The following is a 7,261-nucleotide window of genomic DNA, read 5'->3' on the forward strand; positions in this document are numbered from 1 at the left end:
GGGGGGGGGGGGGGGTGGTCCTGGTGAGGATGAAGATGGGAGAAAATGATAGAGCGTGACTTGGAGTGATTCAAGCCGATGCCGCGTGCAAGGAACTGGGTGTTGAGTGAGGTGAGTCCGCGGGCAAGGCGGTCGCCGAGCAGCCGCTCGGAGACGGAGGAGGCGAGGAGACAGGTATCCTCGGCGTACTGCACCAGGTAGGTCCCAGGTGGGGGCTGCAAGTCGGAAATGTGGAGGGCGAACAGGAGAGGCGAGAGAATGGCGCCCTGGGGGACGCCGGCGAGAATGGGCCGGGGTGCGGAGAGCGTCCTATCTACTCGAACCTGGAAGGCGCGACCCCCTAGGAACGAGCAGAGGAGATGGACCAGGTGCGGTGAAAGACCGACGGCGGAAAGGCGAGAGATGAGTTGGGAATACGGAACGGAGTCGAATGCACGGGCCAGGTCCAAGAGCACCATGCCCGTGTGTTGCCTCCTGGCGAACCCCTGCACCACCAGGAGTTCCACACGAGCAATGGCGTGGGTGGTGGAATGATGGGGGCGGAAACCGAACTGGTGATGGGGGAGCAGGTGAAGGGTGTTGACCTGAAGAAGAAGGTGCCGGTGGATGACTCTCTCTGCGATCTTGGAGAGGATGGGGAGAAGAGATATAGGAAGGTAGGAGGAAGGTAAGGAAGAAGGCTTGCCGGGCTTGAGGATGGGCGAGACGATGGCGAGTTTCCAAGGAGATGGAAAATGGCAGAGGATGAACATGGCGTTAATGATGCGAGTGAGAAAAACAGTGGCTTTACGGGGAAGATGGCGTAGAACGGGGGTAGGAATGGAGTCGGAGCCGGGGGCCGAACGAAACTTGAGACGGGAGAGCAGAGAGGTGACTTCAGAAGGCGTGGCAAGCGGGAAGGGCAGGGCATCAGGGAGGAGGGGGAGAGCGACGTGACGGGACAAGGGAGAAGGAGCATCATCATCGTCCGAGGACTCCGACGACAAGGTGGGGTGGGGGGCGGAGGCGAAGGTGGTGGCGAGGTAGGCGGCGACCGCCTCGGATCGCTCCGAAACCGTCTCCGCCACCCCGACAGGAAGAGTGAGGGGAGGGATGGAGGTGGGGACGGAACGAAGGCGACGGACGTAAGACCACAGAGAGCCAGAGGTAGCGGTGAGGGAGCCGAGGCGCCGCGTCTCCAGTCGGGCCCTCCACTCCGCGACCAACCGGCGGCACCACCCCTGGAGCACCAGGTAAACTCTGCGATGCAGCGGGGAGCGGCTCGCCTGCCAGCGACCACGGAAGCGGTTGCGCAAGGACATGGCGTCACAGAGATACGGCGGGAAGGGGACAATGAGAGGGCGCGGAGGCGTGAGCGGAATGTGAGAAGAAGCGGCCGTAGAGATGGCGTCAGAAAAGTAGAGGACTCGGTCGTCGAGCTGAGCTGGATTGGCGAAGGGAAGCGTGAGATCCAGAGCATCGGAGAGTGAATCCTGGAAGCCATACCAGTCGGCGTGGAGGAAGTCGTACCGGGGGAGGTGGGGGTTGGTGTGAGGAAAGAAGTGGAGCGAGCTGAGGACAGGCAAGTGGTCGGAAGTACCAGTGGTGATGGTGCGAAGGTGAGAAATGACGGGAAGGGGTGATGAGAGGGCGAGGTCGATGACACTGGGGTGACGATGGTGCTGGGCCGGATAGAAGGTCGGTGTGGGTGGTGCGTGAAGAGAAAGGTGAGTACGCCGGAGGAATCGACGGAGGGAGCTGCCCCGCCGGTTCGCGGCAGCGCAGCCCCAAAAAGGATTGGTCGCATTGTAGTCCCCGGCCAGCACGACGTGGGCGTCGAGCCGCCTGAGGGCCACAATGTCGGCGGTAGGGAAGGGGAATTGGGGCGGGAGATAGAGGGAGACCAAAGTCAGGGAGTACGGAAAACCGTGCAAATCCACGGCGACCGCCTCGGCCGCGGGGGAAGATGGAACGAGACCACGATGGTGGGACAAGGTAGCGCGGACGAGTAACGCCACCCCTCCGCCCCGACCATCACGATCGGCGTACCCTGGAATATAGAGGGGTTTGGGGGGGTCGAGCCAGGTCTCGGCGAGGAACACGACATCGGGAGAATGCACCTGGAGAAGGTGGAGAAGATTGTGGAGTTTGGGAGGAAGGGAGAAGGTGTTCCAGTTAAGGATACTAAGGGGTGGGGCGTGATTCATCAAAGAAATTTAGGAGGGCTTGGAGGAGCACCTCAAATTTCTCCGATGGGGTCTGGGCACGGGAAAGCGCCGTTAGGACCTGGCGGATGAGTGGCAGGTAGTGGCGGATGAGCGTGATGAGTTCCCTCAGCATGGATGTCAGTGAAGTGTCGTCTGAGTTCGGCGTCGGCGGGGCGAGGGGAAGTGGATGACGTGGTGGGTGGCCTCTGCGAAGATGATGAGGTGAGGTGAGCATGAGGTGGTGCCTGGAAAGACGAGGAAGGTGGGTTGCGGCCCTGCCAAGCAGGAGTCCGCAGGGCCTGGAAAGTCCGAACGTCAGAAGGGAGCGGAGCAGATGGGCTTGGAGCGTCGGTTGTCATCGTCGGGTCAGCAGGTCGTGGTGGGTGTCGTCGGATGTACGCCTGTATGACACGGCAGTCCGTCGAGGTAGCAAAGTGCGGCCCGTCGCAATTGACACACTTTTTAGTCGTGGAAGTGCAGTCTCGCGACCAGTGGTGCCAAGCGCATTTAAAACAACTGGGGTCCCGCTCGCAGCATGTCAAAGGATGTCCGGTGGACTGGCACTGATAGCACTGGGGTACCCTCCCAGAGCCCCGGTAGCGCTCTACAGTCACCACCCAGCAGCCGAGCATCTTCAGTTGGAGGAACTGCATCGCCTCCCCTAGTCCGTTGGTGCAGACGAGAAAGGGCCGGGTCGTCGCGTCGGCGGAGGTAAGGAGCGGTACGACGGTGCCCACCGGGAGGCCGAGGTCCAGGAGAGCCTCCTTGACCTCGTCCGCGGTGTTGGAGGGCAGTCGCTTGACCACTACACGGTCGGTGCGTTCGTCGGGACGCAGGTGGGTGTAGGCCTGGTAACCATGTCTCTTGAGGTGGTCGAAGAGGAACTGATGGTCGTGAGGATTAGCGGTGTAGAAAGATGTACGGTCATTAATGGAGGTGGCGGTGAGTGGACCGGTGAGCAAGGACTGCAGGTGTTTGATGTGGAGGAAAGGTTGAGCGGTCGGCGAGGAGCGAATGCTAATGGGTGGCATGCGAGGCAGCTTAGGTGCAGACAGAGCGGAGGTGGCAGGACGCTGAGACATGTATGGCTGAGGTAGCGGAGGGGAGACAGATGTAGAAGGTTGAGGCTGGGGCGGCGTGGCAACAGTCTTATGTCTCTTCGGGTGCTGGGTACGACGAGGCTTGGCGGTGAGAGGAGCAGATGAGGCGGCGTCGTCGATGTCAGTGTCAGGCAAGGAGGATAAGGAGCCGTAGCGGTTGTCCACTGGGACGGCGTCGTCCGAAGAGAGCACGTCGCGGAGAGGCCTCTTGGTGGTCTTCCTAGGCTTCACGAAGCCAAAGTCATCATCTCAAGTAGCTGGAGCGGCGGTGTCCATGGGGTCCACAGGCGCATCAACGACGAGAACGGGCAAGGAGGGAGCAGCTGTCACTATGGGCGAGGTGATAGAGGCAGTGGTGGTGGTAGTGGTGTAGACTGACAGAGTAGGAGTCGAGGTAGCAGTCGGAATAGTGGACACGTCGATGCCGGCGAGGTGTTTGGAGTCGCTGACCTTGATGTTGGCGCTCTGGGGGCGGACTCCCGCCGGTGCCGAGGGCGAAGGCAGAGCCCCCCCCCCCCCACGACGTGGAAGAGGCCACCACACCAGGCGTGGTCGCCTTCGTTGTAGATGGTTGCGAAGATGCAGTCGCTTTCGCCGGTCGTCCATAAGTTTTCGTCGGCGTTGGTCGGTCGGTCAACATGGTGGCTTCGGCCGAAGGCCTCGGACCGAGATCGCCTCCGCCCAGGTTCGGCGTCGTCGGGTAAGGATCCATTCCAGACCCCCCCCCCCCCCCTCGACCACCCCTATAGGCTACGATTCGGTAGCACACAACACTTGGCAAGAGGATCTAGCACTAGTCTCTAGATCTACTACAGCAGCACTCCTGGTGGCGACCGCAGGAACTAGCAGCAGCAGGTGTCGGTGGCTCGCCGAAATCGCTGAAAAGAAATCAGTTAGTAAATGGCCAGGAGTGCTCGGATTTGCTTCAAATGCTTCCGAAAAATTCCCCTTAATGATTCAATGCTTTTGAAGGGAAACCAGAGCACGGTTGAAACTTTGAAAAGCCGGACTATATAGGAAAAACGTGCGGACCACCAATAATTGTGAAAGTAGTGTACGGTCGTGCAGCTTGAAGCTGCGAATCGTCCGAAAATCGCCTCGTGGGACACGGCACTCGATATTTCGTGAAACCCTAAGTATGTTGCTAATGGAAAAAAGTTCCCCTCTCGACTGTGCCGTGGTGCCCGCCTTTTTGCCGAGGCGGACGCGACGACCCGAGTGCCGCCACGCGGCAAACGGTGTAACCAAGTGCCGCCATGCGGCAAACGGGGTAACCAAATGCACGCGGCAGTCGACCGTCGCCGTGGGTACAGAAACAAAGGAAACGAGGTGCGAGTAGAAGCGGGCAATTGTAGGAAGAAATTGTATTTGCATTGTTGGTGTGTACTGTCATGTTGTGTGATGAACTGGCACGGGAGTGTTATGTCTGGGGAAATAGCTGTTTCGGAGGTAGAAGTACATAACCTCAAAACACGTTGATGAGGTGGTCCGAGCTCCAAGTGAAATAGAAAAGCGAAACACTGCGCAGCATACTTACCTAGCGTAGGGGCTACCCTGATCAAGCAGGGGGTTCCCCCAGGGTGAGGCTTTTCCCTTGCACTTTGGTTGAGCTGACCTCTGCGATTACCCCAAATGTGGGTAACTCGGGCGCGTAATTTTTGGTAGTCGGGACTGCGTTCGCGCTGTCCCGGTGAAAAAATTTCAACTAAGTAGTGTTAAGAATTATGTACAGTGAAGTAAAATTTTTTTTTTCACATGTGTGTATGGTATGTAATGCATTCGTAGGTCTGAAGTTTACGGTGCCTTGGCGAACAACCCCACTGTCTTGAAAGTGTGGAAGCAAGGTACATGATTGTGCATGGAAATAGTTTAAAAAGAAGAAAAATGTTTTCGCATGAACGATACTTGTCCAATTCGATTTTTTAGATTTCCACCTCCCCGCCTTACCCCCGGGCCCAGTGGTTTAACGGTAACCGGCCCAGTGTGTAAACACTGAGCACAACAAAAAATTGTTTAAAGACTCATCAAATGTTCCCCTCCACGGAAATCTTTAGTTTTTTTTTTTTTTAAATGGGGGACCCCCCCCCCCCAGGGGGTCCGCCCCCCAAAAAATGATTCTTTATTTTAAAAAGAGTGTTCAAAGGTAGTTACATGGAAGGAAAAACTTTATTCATTTACATCAAAAGAGAATTACAATAAACATAGATAAATACATACATTGCCCCTTCCAACATTAAAGTCCTTGGGGACAGGTGATGTGTGATGTGAGTGTTTTATTTACATTAAATTTTGATGGTGGTTGTGAGGTGATGGTGAGGCCGGGTCCGTTGGCTCGGGCCCGGTTATTGCAGTCGGTGTTGGGATCTTCGTTCAGTGGGGTGGTCAGGTAGAGGTTGGTGAAGTACCGTGGTGTCTTTGGTTCCGCAGTGCTTTCTCGTAGGAGTGCGGGTCCCCAGGGTTAGCCGCCGGCCCCTCCCGCTGGGTCGATGTCCTCTTCAGTGGAGTCCTCCTCCTGGAGATGGTCTGTCGTGAAGAGTGGTCTTCTGGGGTGAGGTGAGTTGGGGGGAGGGTCGGTGATCTATCTGATGAGGGGATTGAGGATGGTGGAGCATTTTTTGATGAATTTTGTGGTGGTTTTGGAGATGATGTCATGGATGTGGGGGAGTTGGGTTTGTTGTAGGAATTCTTGTCGGGAGGTGGCGCGGGGGAGTCCTAGGATTAGCCTGGTGCCAAGGAAGAATGTTCTTGTGATGGGTCTGAGGTTGTAGAGGGATGAATGAGACCAGGTGGGGCAAACATACGTGAGGTTGGAGATGATGTGGGTGCGGTAAATGGTGATTCGGTTTTGGAGGGAAGTGCCTGAGGAGGGACGGAGGACTGGGGCTAGTTGCCCCATGACTGCCCTGGTTTTGGCACGGATGTTATTGAGGTGGGGAAGGAAGGTGAAGGATGCGTCTAATGTGACGCCCAGGTAGCGGATCGTGGGTGACCAAGGTATGGTGTGCTGGTTGATTCTGGGCGGGTGATCGTGGTGTGGGTGGTAACGGGAGAAGAGGATAGCTTTGGTTTTAGTGTGGTTTAGTCCGATGCCGTGTGCAAGGAATTGGGTGTTGAGGGAGGTGAGTCCTCGGCCAAGCAACTGCTCGGAGACGGAGGAGGCGATGAGGCAGGTATCGTCAGCGTACTGAACGAGATAGGTACCGGGAGGGGGAGTGAGGTCAGCGATGTGGAGTGTGAAGAGGAGGGGACTCAAGATGGCGCCCTGTGGGATGCCAGCCTGGATGGGTCGGGGGTCTGAGAGGATGTTCTCCACTCGCACCCGGAAGGAGCGATCCTCCAGGAAAGAGCAGAGAAGGCGGGTCAGGTGTGGTGGGATTGCAGTAGCAGATAGGCGGTGAAGGAGTTGTGCGTGTGGGACGGAGTCGAAGGCTCGTGCAAGGTCGAGGAGCACCATTCTCGTGTGTTGCCGCCGGGAGAAACCCTGTACTACCAGCAGCTCCACCCGGGCAATGGCGTGGGAGGTGGAGTGGTGGGGCCGAAAGCCGAACTGGTGATTGGGGAGAAGGTTGTGGGCAGAGATTTCTGGGAGGAGGCGTTGTAGGATGGCCCTCTCTGCGACCTTGGATAGGATTGGAAGAAGAGAGATTGGTCTGTAAGATGAGGGGAGGGTAGGTGGTTTGCCAGGTTTGGGGATGGGGCAGACAATGGCTGTCTTCCATGAGGTGGGGAAATGGCAGTGGAGGAACATGGTGTTGAGGAGTTTGGTGAGGAAGACGATGGCTTTCCGGGGGAGGTGGCGTAGGATTGGAGTGGGGATTGAGTCTGAGCCGGGTGCTGCAGAGAGGCGGAAGTGTGATATGATATTCTGCAGTTCCCTGGGGGTGACAGGTGGGAAGGTAGGGGTGTCAGGGAGAGGGGGGAGGGTTACATGGCGGGAGAGGGAGGAGGCCTCGTCATCAGAGGAGTCTGAGGACA

At 57.3% G+C, this 7,261-nt stretch overlaps 1 non-coding gene across 1 annotated transcript; it reads left to right on the forward strand.

The window, feature by feature from the left end:
* The first annotated feature begins 4,815 nt into the window (after nt 1-4,815).
* Nucleotides 4,816-4,978, forward strand: LOC134537124 (U1 spliceosomal RNA). The gene has a single exon (XR_010075940.1). It is a non-coding gene; the product is annotated as a U1 spliceosomal RNA (small nuclear RNA).
* The last annotated feature ends 2,283 nt before the right edge of the window (nt 4,979-7,261 follow it).

This window comes from Bacillus rossius, chromosome 11, assembly GCF_032445375.1.
Source record: "Bacillus rossius redtenbacheri isolate Brsri chromosome 11, Brsri_v3, whole genome shotgun sequence".
NCBI classification, from domain to species: domain Eukaryota; kingdom Metazoa; phylum Arthropoda; class Insecta; order Phasmatodea; family Bacillidae; genus Bacillus; species Bacillus rossius.